The sequence below is a fragment of the Cydia pomonella genome, chromosome 12, assembly GCF_033807575.1.
Source record: "Cydia pomonella isolate Wapato2018A chromosome 12, ilCydPomo1, whole genome shotgun sequence".
NCBI classification, from domain to species: domain Eukaryota; kingdom Metazoa; phylum Arthropoda; class Insecta; order Lepidoptera; family Tortricidae; genus Cydia; species Cydia pomonella.
The window spans coordinates 12,941,868-12,955,969 of record NC_084714.1 but is presented as its reverse complement, the minus strand read 5'-3'; the positions used below and the strand labels follow the sequence as shown (position 1 = coordinate 12,955,969).

At 37.7% G+C, this 14,102-nt stretch overlaps 1 protein-coding gene across 1 annotated transcript in view; it reads left to right on the top strand.

Annotated features, from left to right (window-relative positions):
• Positions 1-393: 393 nt before the first annotated feature.
• LOC133523654 (ADP-ribosylation factor-like protein 4C) overlaps positions 394-14,102 on the top strand; it is an 83,568-nt gene continuing 69,859 nt past the window's right edge. Inside the window, exon 1 of the mRNA XM_061859327.1 lies at positions 394-1,036. The gene's annotated coding sequence lies outside the window, so the exon portion shown is untranslated. The remainder of the gene's footprint in view (positions 1,037-14,102) is intronic.

Below are 14,102 nucleotides of genomic sequence, written 5' to 3'. Positions count from 1 at the left end.
CGGTTCACTCCAATTCACAGATCCATAACAGTGTTTTAATCTGTTTTCTTTAAATACATTTTATGTTTTATTATTTTTCACTGAACTGCCTTATTGGGTAACTTGAATCGAAAAAGTGGGGGCCTGGCCTTTCATTAAACACGAACACATAAGTATTCAAATTATCATAAAGATTACCTATGTACTGCTTTATACGCGACCCAAACTCCCGAATCAATATATTTGCCATCGATCCCTTTTTCTCTTTATTCTCCAAAACAAATAAACATTTTCGACGTAGCTATCTAAATGCTATGAAAGAAAATACCGAACGAATCACAATTTGACGATCCATTACTTATCGTTTATATTCGGAAAGAATTCACGCGGTGCGGTAGCGAATCTGGCACAACCGTGGAATTGAAACCCAAACCCACCTGTGCTACTGCTACGGCATGGTGTTTCGAATAATCCCCATCGAGTTGATTCGCCGGGTACCGAAGTAGAATCGCTGCGAATATCGCGCGAATGCAGCCGAAAGGCGATCTTTACTCGCTCGCTCCGGCCCGTGGCCCGTGTGCTTCTCTTCTCGTCACTTCAGTCTGGAGGTGTCCGCGGGCGGGGCGGCACGTACGGCGTACGTGGTCGTCGCGCCACTCGACATTGCATTGTTTTTACTATGCACATCATTGTTTAAAACCGTTCTTATCAAATCAATACGATTTATGAGTGATATAACACGGCCTACGCTGCGTTTAAAGCGAGATAACGACAAGTGTTCGAACAAATCAGTGACAATAAAGCGTTTTATCTACAGCTACTTGCTGGTGGCTTATTGACAAGTGAAATTCATAATCGGCCCATTCATAGGAGGAATCGGTCCGAGAGTTTGTTATTGGACATTTACTCGTCTAAGTGTCTTTGTGGTGAAGCAAAGGATGCAAATCAATAATCGTGTGGATACCCAGCTGCGAACCGAGAGCTCGTGCTGTGCGGTTTAATACTCAGTTGCATATTGATTGCCACTGGATCTGGATATTGTAGACAAAATACCAACGTAAGTTTTCTCATAAGAAATTACCGCTTTTCTAATCTACTTTACCTGTATAGGAAGCTTATCAGCAACACACAAGAACTGTCAAGAAACGTCACAATGTAGAAACGTTGCACAATTCCTTATCTGACCTAGTCTATTACATGTAACAGGCCCGTCGTGACTTTTGATATGAAGCGCAAGGCGGCAGAACAAAGGAGAAACATCCATTCTGGGGTTATATTTATGTAAACAAAAGGAACCGTAATTTTGGACCTAAAGCCCATCAGCATTTAGATCAACAAGCTGCCTGATCCTTTCAACAAAAGCCAAGATTCAACAACTGCAAACTTCGCTGTCGAATTACTGTTCTGTCAATGTTGTTTTTTTAGCAACTGGAGAGGCTAAAGTTCAAAGGGCCTGTTTTACAACATCCAAGACTTGGACAAGACTTGGTAAAGTATTGAATAGCTAACTAACAAATAAATTAACTGCCAGATAAATTTTCCTGCATAACATCTTTCTAGCACTTATTTGAAGATTGTGAAACGCCAACGATGACTTTATTCGTCGCTGGCAAGTACTTTATTCAGGACTTTCTTGGAAATTGTGAAACAGGCCAGCCATGCCTTGTCATGAGTAGGATTTTTTCTTTTCTTTAAGTGCAGTCCGGTTAATCTTCAGAAAAACTAGATAAACTACCTACCTACCTAGGTATCTATATGTATCTACAAACCCAATGTCAATGCCAAAAAAAAACAAGCGAGTAAATATAGACTGATTGCCAGTTACTAACACTAATTTGTTCAAATCGAATGATTACGAGACATGGGATGACAGTTTGACAGTACAAAAGTTTTAAGAATTCGGAACATGGGCGCCAACATCTGTTGTGTTTTGTGTTGTCAGTACAAAAAATTGTGTTATTGTCACGGCCACTTGAAACCCAATGGATTCGAAGAATGAAACAAATCGGCACAACAAATAACACGTTGTAAGCCAATCAGCATTCAATGGCCACACTAATCCTTGGTAGTGTCGTCACAAGCAGTGTTGCCAGGCGTGCGGAAGAGAATTATCGTACCGTTGAAAAAATTATCGTACCTACGTCTATTAAACAGACGGTAGAAGCTTGAATTTCCAATATATAATCAATAAAACACAATTTTCGTATAAATTGCGCAAAAATAAGAGTTGCGACGAACAGTGGGTATTCGGCCATACCGAATATCCGGCGGGGCCATCGGCCGAATAGCTAGTAGGTTTGGGCTAGAAGTTTTACCTAAGATGAAGTAATACTATGCCACTATTGGGTACTCGGCCGAATAGTGAAATTGTGGCCGAATAGGCCGGATACCGAATAGTGGCCGAATATTCGTTGCATCTCTAGAAATAAGTTTTTATATTTGTGGTTTACAGAAAATTTCAACAATGCAATGCTAGTTTAAGCCTATTTCTGAGGGAAAGTGTCATATTTTGCTTCAAATACTAGACTTTTGGGTGGCTCGTCCAAGGGCTGAAATTACCGTACTTATGCGTACGATAATGCTCTTTGAAATGTACATCGTACCGGAGCCCAAATTATCGTACATGTACGATTACGCCTGGCAACACTAACAAGGGATTAGTTTAATTGATAGCTGGTTGACCAGCATTCGCCGACAGAATTGCTACTGAACTTTTCAATAACCGAAATGTGACATTTTAAAATATTAGGTATTTTAAAATATTACCTAGGACAATTTTACACGATCACAGTAAGCTCTGCCATAAGGCTTACCAATTTATTACCAATAAGCAGCCAAGTGTCGAGCAATTCACTGACCACCGACGAAATGGCCAAGAGTGCGGGCTATTTAGAACCTACCTATGACACAATGTCTAAATTTATGGCAAATACTCTCATCTTAAAGGCCACACTTAAACTTAAACCCCATGTTGTGTTGCCGCTGTCCATGGGCGGCGGTAATCGTTTACATCAGGCCATTCATCTGCTCGTTTGCCTATATCATTAAATAAATGAATAGAATTCGTTTGTTTCGAAGTAGGCAAACCTTTACTTCAAGCCAGGTCAGAACAGTAGCAATCGCTGGATTACCTGCGCGGACGACCTCGGACCGCTTTTGTAACTCCAACAATGGCAGTGGAACTGGGAACGCAGGTACATGCGGGTTGCACGCCATTATCCATCTCATGTGTTATATGTTTTGATACAGATCTTTTGTGCAGCCACCGTAACGTTTTGAGGGAGATCAAGATACTAGAGGTTAAAATATGTACCTACGGTAGAAGACACGTACCTATCATTTGTTTCCAAAACCTTAGGAAGAATAGGGAATATTACGCAAAACTCTGCGTAGGGGGCGCCTCTAGCGCATACTGAGGGCCTACCGCGAAACACTAAAATCGAAGTGTTGTTAGGTATGTGTATGTGCCTCTCTATTACTTTTGCATATTCGAGCGATAAAGAGGCAGAGAACGAAATTTCGATTTTCGCGTTTCGCGGCCTACCGCCCTCTGTAAACAAACCGCCTTGATGCATAAATGTCATAGAGAAAACTTCTCAATAAACTGTTTAAGGCATAGTATGTATAAGTAACTCTATGGTTTAGGACATATGATAGAGCTGCTCTCCGGCAGCAAAAATTGTAAAATAAATGATTAATATTCAACTCATCAGCTACATTAGCTAGTTTGTGGTTTATTTAACTCATTTTTTGGCTCGAGATAAAGTTTTATTTCAGCTCTCTTTCTCTCTCTCTCTCTCTACATTGGTACTAGGTATTAATAAGAACATGGCAAACGTATTGGTAGCTATTAAACACAATTATGCCAATAATGCACTAGAAAATAATTCCATCCCCAGCAAATAAAAAAAAAAGCGGCCAAGTGCGAGTCGGACTCGCGCATGTAGGGTTCCGTACCATTTAAGACGTATTAAAAAAATCTACTTGCTAGATCTTGTTCAACATTTTACCACTTTGGACACACATTTTACCACTTTGGACACACATTTTACCACTTTGGAAGTGTCTCTCGCGCAAACTATTCAGTTTAGAAAAAAATGATATTAGGAACCTAAATATCATTTTTGAAGACCTATCCATAGATACCCCACACGTATGGGTTTGATGAAAAAAAGATTTTTTGAGTTTCAGTTCTAAGTATGGGGAAACCCCAAAATTTATTGTTTTTTTTTCTATTTTTGTGTGAACATCTTAATGCGGTTCATGGAATACATCCACTTACTAAGTTTGAACAGTATAGCTCTTACAGTTTCGGAAAAAAGTGGCTGTGACATAATCGGACAGACAGACGGATATGACGAATCTATAAAGGTTCCGTTTTTTGCCATTTGGCTACGGAACCCTAAATAATCCTTTTCTTAAAATCTGGTACCGCAGCTGCGTGTCTAAAGGGCAGGCAAGTCAAACAACCAGTTTTAAACTTGGCCATATGCTGGCCCGGCAAAACACCTTTACTCATTGCGATTTTGTTAAGAAACCTCTGGTGTACTTACTATTATACTCGATTTACCCAAGTTTGTACTTTAAAAACAGAAAAATATAACGAAGAAATAAAATAGCAACACGATAGACGTTCGAACGATACCCCACCACCTCCGCATCTCTGTTACTAACTCAAATACGAAAAGAAAGCAATATCAATAACTAAGATTTTATGATGTTGACTAGCAATAAATTATCGCTCTTGCTTGACAGGCGATTACTTTCTTCGCTCTATATGAGAATCATTCGCGATAGGCGCTCCAACGCTTCATTGTTTTTTTCTGCGATCTATCAGATCAACGCCGCTACACTTTCTATACGAAGTACCCGTTGTACGAAAACCATTGACATATATCCAAGGACGGGCCTTACGAGACTGCACGATTGGTTCAGTGGTGTCACTCACGAATTCGTGAGTGACACCACTGAACTAGCACCATTCTTAGTGCCCGTAAGGCTCGTCCTTAGATATATGTCAATGACGAAAACTTACTTATTCATTATCCATCTTATCCTTATTTGTGGCTGAAGTCGAACTTCTCGTATTCTAAACGCAATAGATACCAAACAAATATCAAATATAATTTATTCAGCAAATAGGCCACAGGGGCACTTTTACATGTCCATTTTTAAAAACAATAAAAATTACAAAACATATGGAATCGATGAAATAATATATACTTTATTAGAGATGTATACTGTCTCTAAATGTCAAATTACACAAAAAAAAACTATGATATAAAAATGAAACCAACAAATACTAAAATTCTTTAGAGATGTAAAAGTCTCCAAGTGTCAGAGATAAAATAAATAAAAAAACATTAAGTTATCCTTAGAAATGTAGAGGGTCTCCATGACTTAAATTCTTATATAAATAATTAAAAGATAAGAAATTAAATCAGACAAGAACCGAATGAAGTGTCTCACGTTAATGCCACTCAAAAGTAAAGTTACATACTTATAACATAACATGTAGCCCTCGTAAGTTTAAACAGACCGGTCTCCACAAACAGCACCCGTTCACGATCACGAGTATGACGCGTATCTCACCCATCGCCTCCCTCAACCTTCATTCGGGAAAATGGTGACCCGATCAACGACGCCACCGTAAGTAAAGACTTACAGTACATATGATGCTACTTTACCGCACTAGTGCGCAAATTAGCATATTACGTTACTGTGTCAAACATTTAAAGGGCCATATGTACTGTAAAACGTTGTACGATACATGTGCGAATAGGTAATTCGCAACTCGTGTCGATTTAAAACACTCCCTTCGGTCGTGTTTTAATTTATCGCCACTCGTATCGTAATGTACTATTAAGCGAGCATGACAAGTTCAAGCTGCCGGGTTGTATTAATATAAATATATTAAAAAAAAATGTGAGATACAACATATGTTTGTACTTGTATGTTAAACACGGCATAGCGCCCTATATACGCGACTACATAATATTCGTAAGGAGTATGCCTGCCTATAAAAACAATTAAATTACAAACTTAAATTTAAATTGACTTAGAGATGTAAAGGTCTCTAACTGTCAGAATCATTAAAATAGGTATTAAAATAAAATAAAATTTAAATAAAATAAAATCTTAGAGGTGTAATGGTCTCTAAGTGTCCAAAACTAAAATTAACTAAAACAATACAATCAAGCGAGAACATGATGGTCTCTTGTGCCAATATTACCAATTGAGGCAATATTCTAGGAACACGAACTCCTCGTGCCGCTCCCTGAATTTTTCAGTAATACTCGAACAACGTGTCATATCAATATAATCTAGGTGTACTCAGTTCTGCCACCTTTTCTTTAATCTATATCGAGCGATATCGCCATCTGGTCTGGCTCAGAATTGATGAAATTTGGCTGGAACATCTGACAGCACGGTTTAAATATAGTGATGATCTGTTTATCCTGTCTCCGATATGGTCACCAGTCCATCATGATCTCCTCGATGTCAGTTCGTACATTCCCTTTATTCACAGAGAGGTAAAGCTCACAATGTACCTTATGGTTGCGATTGCCTAATAAAATAAATTATCCGGTGTTGCTCAACGATTGTAAAGTAAAGAAGTCGTTGACATTTCCTTCTTAAACCCTTAGGTTGATTTGATTATGAAACTAGACGTGAGCAGATTACAGTTGTGTTGTGTAAAATGCTTTTAACTTATCAACTGGATAATATGTACGGTCACGTCTGAAAATATCGATACGAAAAAAGTGCCAAAAATATGTATACGCGACTTTAGTGCCAAAATATTAAAGTAGTGTATACATATTTTGGCACTTTTTTCATATTGATATTTTCAGACGTGACTGTATTAGTTAACCGAGGTAATGAAAACTGTTAAAAATGTTAGCTAAGTAAGAAATAAATTCAAATCAAAATTCAACGAAAAAAAATCTACAATTTAGACACTGTCGAGTCCTATACTCTGGCAAATCCACAATGTCAGTAAAAAAACGCGCCAAATTCAAACTTTCTAATTTTTTAAAATTTGCCGCCTTTTCTACTGGCGGAAATGGTTTATCTTTGCTAGAAACACGTATGTTTTTATTTACAACGACATTGATCATCACATTCCTGAATCCTGATTCATCCCTTTGCCTTGTCGGTCGTCAGAAATTTAAAATTCCACGTGATTCATCGAGGTCTTGACTCTTGACAAATGAGATACATATGTTACGTTTTAAGCATAAATAATGGAGGTCAGTTTTAAAATAGAAGAGTGTAATATATTATTATATTCCCTTAAATTATAGAGCCATGTTTATCTAATTCTATGATACCTTTATATATAATAAATTCACCGCGTTTTTGTTTTGACGTAGGTATTACACGTTACTTCGCCTGTCGTACGGTTTATAAAAATATTGCATCGCTTTTGTTATGGCGCTTATCTAATAGTCACTACTTATAACAAACTAATCTTAGGATGATAGCTGGTATCATACCAAGTTCCACGGCATTCGTGGTTTCATGCTCATTAATTCGGTCGAACACCGCAAGGTTTACGTTATCGCTAACCTTAATCTAAATCTAAAATAACCCACTTCCATGTCGACGAAACTGTTTTTGTTTCGGCTAATTTATTACACTATGCGATTAAAGTTAGATATGTGCCCCTTCTTCGGCTATGAATAACAATCATGCTAAATAAAGAGATGAAATCGTAAATATTAGCAAAACCGTCGTCCTATGCAGTACATCTGTAAATGACCAGTATAAGTTGTTTATAAATATGGGTAAGTATTTATTTATTGAAAACAACAGAGTTTGTTTATCTATGTACGAGTATTGGGGTTAATGAAAGCTCGATATAGATTCTATATTATGCAAACTTATATATATAAATAGAAACCTAAGCTATTTCATTTGAAATGTGAGCAAATTTAGAGAGGATTTGTACTCGTATTTAAGTTAGCATAGGGATACATATTTGTTCATTTGCAATAACTGTAATTTGTCTGAAAGCTTTGCTTTGTAAAAAAGTTTTTTTATGAAAAACAGATTGTAATATCAAATCAGAGGAAAAGCTTTTACGTTAGGTATACAGACGAGCGCTTTCAACCGCAGCTAGTATGTTGGCTTTCCTCTGTATCGTTTGTTGTTGTGAGCTGATTTGGAAACCCAATGAATAACGAAACAGACGCTAATAGTTTTATCAAAGATTCAGCTAAACTCAACGCCTTGGCTTTACACGTATAACGTAGTTGCCAACAGATCGACTAAATATTTACATCACTACTACATTAACGGTTAACACCTTGGAGAGTTAAATCGTAAATCTTTACACAACACAGCAATCCACAGAAAACGGTCGATTTTGATTGCTTTCACAAAGCTAGGCTTTTGATAACTGCTTGAAAACCAAAAGCATTGGGATCGGAAAGTAAGTCAAGCATTAAATTACTGTAAAATAGCAGTTTTTTTATTGAAAGAAACGGTACAAAAAATAATTAAAATATATGCGTCGATCAATAATTGATCTCTGCATCAGTAAAGTAACCCCATTTAGTTCGTTAGATTACAAGTTCACGTGCCTCTCCAAACATCAATACAATTGGGCACTAGTGGCTTACTTAAACATACAATATACATATGTATATGCATAGTGGAGGATGGGAAGCAAGTGGCTACAATTGGGCTGTTTTCCCACGCAACAATGCGAGCTACCCACGCCTGTGCCTGCATTCGTTAGGCGAACCGTGCCAAGTGACATTACTAGAGAGAGTTACTCAATGACAATGAATGATCACACATTATTAACGCTAAATGGTGGCACTGAATACGAATGGCAGTAATTAAGCAATAACGTGCGAGATATAGTCTTACTTAGTTCAAGTAAAATAGAAAAGTATAGGTCGGATATGAAATAATAATCTACCGTGTCGCTTTAAGAAGTCAATGACTTAGCGCAGGGGTTTCCAATATTTTTCCCTTCCCTAAGACAACTAGAACTTACTTCAGTGAATGAAAAACATCTAGTACATTATTTTGTTTTTATATATCACGCTGACACACTTTGTCATTTGCAAACTGAGTTAGCTTGGTCAGACTTGATACTTCACATTAAATCCCAGGGCCGCGAGCCCTGACACAGCTCCACCCGATTTTCTTACTCGGTCGGATACAAATTTGGTCGGTATTTCTAACTCAACGTGACACAAAGGGGATTTAATTTAGACTTTTCCAGGTTGCGGTTTGTTTCAAATGCTACCCCGATGCTCCCAACTCGTTAGTCCTTAATTTAATTTACGCTATTGACCAACCGCGTGCTCTATAGTAATAGGCACATTTTATGTTTATCCAAATGGGCATACAATAGTTTAAATTGTATTGACCAAGTGTGTAATTTAGGATATGGTACCTATTTATTTAATTTCACATTGCTGGTGTAGTCTTTGCCTATCGTCAGTTGAAACTGATTTAGCGTGGTCCATGCAAAGTAAATAAGTAAATATTTTGCTCCAATAACAATACAACGAAATTTAGAAGGATATTATAACTAGAAAAGTTCATACTTTTCTATTGAAAACAACGTATTAAGAGAAGTTTTTTTTTAAACATTTTATTACCAACAGCGTCATAATTCATCATAGCTTTTATTGGCCGCCTATCTTAGTGGCAGCCAGCGAAATTATTACTTCAAAACTTACATAATTTGATTTGATAGAAGCTTTTCACGAACTAGGTCAAATTTACTCAATGGGCTTCATCATAATAGGTGGGAAACGATTAGAAATCTGTTTGTCTAATAATTTCCCGGTAGCAAGCGCTAATAAAAGCCCTCAAATTGATTCTCGGTTCGTTTTTTATTTATGATAGGAACTTACATTACAACAATGAAAAAGGTACCTATCATTTATCAATAAGTACTACGAACTTCTTAAACTTAGTATAAAAACATATAAGGATTCTAGATTATTATGACAATTAGCCATTAAATACAGTTAAAAACTTTCATATAATTCAATTTAAAAAATTCATGGTTTTTTTTTTGTAGTTTTCGCATTCACGATAATCAATGGTCACACTGTCAGCTGTCCGGGCAGAAACATGTAATTCGCAATCTTTATATCCATTAGATTATCTTATGTGTAAAACCTGACATCGTCATGACAAGGCACATGTAAAGTCGGTATGATTGTTAGCTTGTATTATTTTAATACAAGTTCTATTCTCGAGCGATTACCATTCAATAACGTGGTACACTTAACGTAACATTTATGTAACGCATTGTCTGCTGTCGCTTCACCTAGACTGCGGTTGATAAAAACCCACAGGCTATGTAACGTAATCATCATCTCCAACTTTCTTTTCCTGGGATGAGGCATCAGTCAGGTGGTAAGTTATCTAATCCAACAGGACAGTCACCGTGTTGTTAAGATGAATCAGAAATGCCTTATTGCATTAAGCTCTGCGAGTGGTTTCATAAAGCATTTACCTGTATTGATCCGAATGCAATTGACGCAAATCAATTGTCATCTACCTCGCGTTGTTCCGACTTTTTCGCCACGGCTCATGGAAGCCTGGGGCCCGCTTGGCAATTTAATAGTCAACACACTAGTCTTATTTTCGTAAAGAGAAAAAAAGACGAGTTAGTAGGATTTTTTTGTATAACCGACAAAATCGACGGTCTGCACTAAAATCGTCAGAATTTATTTATATTATTTGACCTTCAACGAAGACACGTGTGAAAATAAATAACCCCAACCTGCGGCCGTTTGCCCAACTCATAAGATTTCATTAGCTAAACAAATATCCTCCAAAATCTCACGCAAAGGATCTTTGACGTCAGCTATATTGACTCGGGTCAATCCGGGCGTTTACAAACAAACTTCAATCCGTCTAGACGGTTATGAACTAAAGAAACTAAGAATAAGGACTTCAGAATAATAAGGCGAAGGATTTGAATCAAGTCAAGTCTATTTGCATCGAGGTTCGCTTAGAGTATTCTACCATCTACTCCCTTATTCATAAAACTTGATAAGCCTCAATTAGTTCATTTAGGTTTTATCCCTTTCATACATATACATATGTCAAAATGACAGATAAAGACATTGATTATTTGCGAATAACGCCATTAAACTTTCTGGTTTTATCTAACTTCATGGCCAGTGAGAAACGGGTAAAGCTACAAACGCAGGCTAATGTTGTCGCAGCAAGTATTCTAATATTCGTTCTAGTATCATGCAAGGTACAAGATAAGGTAGAGTTAGACCAAGCTATGTTGGCAGCGATTTTGATAGCCCAGACTGTGCGCGTTATTCAAACGCCATAATTTAATAAAGGTTTGACGTTTAAAATAACACTTTCACAGTCTGGGCTGCTAAACTCGCTGCCAACTTAGCTTGGTCTAACTCTTTACACATATCGCGGGTCCAGCTTTGTTTTGTAGCCTCTTCGATGAAAATTTGAATGTTACAAACGTTACCGGCGCTGCATTTCTGCCACTATTTGTGCCTTCGTAACTATGTGTTCCTACTTTTACTTATATATACTTATGTAGCTACTCATCTAGTTGCTAAGTAAGTCTCCTAACAGACAACATCTATCTACCATAATATATCAAACTTTCTGTTTAACTTGTAGTTGTCGTTCAACAACACATATCTTAAAAAATATTTCTTGGCGATAAAAGGTAATATACATATAGAATAGTATTTATTGCCAGTACTGTATACTGCTATGTCCATTGACAAACGCGTAGTAGATGCAAGTTGATTCAGCGCGCGGTCATTAGAACTATTAGAAGGCAGGTTTCACGACATTGATATTGACCGGGTGAGGTCACTCGCTCCACTAGAGCTGACAATGCCGTTTTAGTAATCCGATAACAACTTTGTTGGCTCTGAGAATTAATGAAGTAATTATGACCGTAATTTGTATAATATGTATTGTTAGAATTAAATAATCGCATATTGAAAAGTAGGTAAATTAACATAAGTGTTCGATTGAATAGCCCTGGCTTTCCGTGGACATATTTTTATCATTGTATCTCCTAGTGGATTTCACGGGCCTATAAATGCCGGCCTATAAATCAGCTTGCGTGGGGATATAGATCCAACACGTAGAGGTCCCTTGGAGAGCTTTAATGTCATGTAGAACGCGTGCTGGAACCCATTCCCAGGTGCAACAATAGACACCCATGAACCGGTCGCAGCAGGCATTGGGACTATTGCAGAAAAAGTGAACACTATAACGGTCTATATATTGAAATTTGGGTGGACAATAAGACTGGGTTATTGCAAAGACGTCCGGACACCTGCAATAACAATGTTTTAACTAGTTATCGAGGCAGGCGGTGACTGGCCGCCCACTAGATGGGAATGGGGAATGGGCCCAGTTTCAGGGGAAACTGCCGTCGTGAAGACGACCCGTAGCCACACCGATGTGAGCGGCTCAGGAGTGTAGAGAGGTGTACGCTGCTTTCTAGCCAGTGGCTGATGATAAAATTCGCTGTGCCAACTCGCGTCTTATACAATTTTTCACTTCCACCCCTGGAGCATTTAGCTCAAACGATTCCTCTCTGGACGGCCAATTAAGGCAAGCCAGAGCTGAGAGTCCTGCTGGACCCCTTGGGGTCCACTCCGACCGACGAGGACACACCGAAGACGGAGACCCTGACCGACTCTCGGGAGTACTTGGGTCCATAGGGTCGTTACTCCCCAACAGCGCGCCACAAGTTGCCCTGCGGATAATATTTTTATTTACTTTATTTATTTAAAATCTTAGTTTAGGTTATTTATAAAATGAATATAAAAGTAAAATATATTTTAATTATTATTAGGGTGGTTAACCCTGTTGCTCGAATAGATGAGCAATAATAATATCTATATGTTCTTTGGTCTGTGAGTGTCGGTTAATATGATAAATACACAAAATAAAAAATATTATTACATTTTTACACAAATTTACTAAGCCCATCAGTAAGCTCGAGAAGACTTGTGTTGTGGGTCAGACAACAATATATATAATATATAAATACATAGAGAACACCCATGACTCAGGAACAAATGTTTGTGCTCATCACACAAATAAATGCCCTTAACGGACTCGGAATCCAGAACCATCGGATTTATTAGGCAGGGTCACTACTCACTAGGCAAAACAGGTACTCCCTTTACTATGATAAATGTAAACATTTATTTTTCCTCTAGTAGACACATTAAATGCATCTCACCTAAGTATATTATTTGTGTAATATTATAGTATGGCAAATAACTGAAAGTAGGTAAATCAAACGGCCAGTTTACCGCACAATAGCGAGAATAAAGTGTTCATGACACTAATTCGTCTTCGTCCGCCCGCTTTCTGCCCCGTCAGCGGATATCGCTTAATCTGCCGCTTGTTTCATACCGTTAGCACTATCACACTTCGCAGCTTGTCTAAAAATAATGTGACACTGGACAAAATAATTTCTGCAAACACGAAGGTAATTTTTGTATATGCACTTTTAACTCGCAACAGACTACGAAAAAGATTTCCAAAAAGTTTCATCCGCATTCGGAAGAGTAAAAAAGTAGGATCAGAGGGCGTACCGCGATCCACGTTCGACGTGTTACCTCTCTGTCGCACTTGTAAATTCGTACGTAAGTGTGACAGGGAGGCAACACGCCGAACGTGGTTCGCGGTAGGCCCTTTGTTGTCTAACCATACCAACGTTATAATTTTAATTTCTTCACATTTTACCTTTGCTGCGAAAAAATTAAATAAAAAACTATTTGAATGCCGTATGTTTACGCTTAACTAACATTTAAGTAGGTACGGTAAACTAAATTACTCACCAAACTAACTTTGTTGAATCTGTCTGAATGATAAATCCATAGAAAGGTCAACCAAAGTCTATGAATTTTTAACTGCTAATTACCGTCTAATAAGGCAAGACGATACAGATTACTCGACACTTCATTTAATATTTATAACGAGATCGATTGTGGGCTGGAGGCTTTTATAAAGTGATTTATTTCCAAAAAAACATCAGTCGATGAGTGCCGATTTCTCAATTAAATTATTTTAATAATGACAGTTCTGGAGTGAGATGACTACACAGTTCGCCCCGAAACCAATGAGAT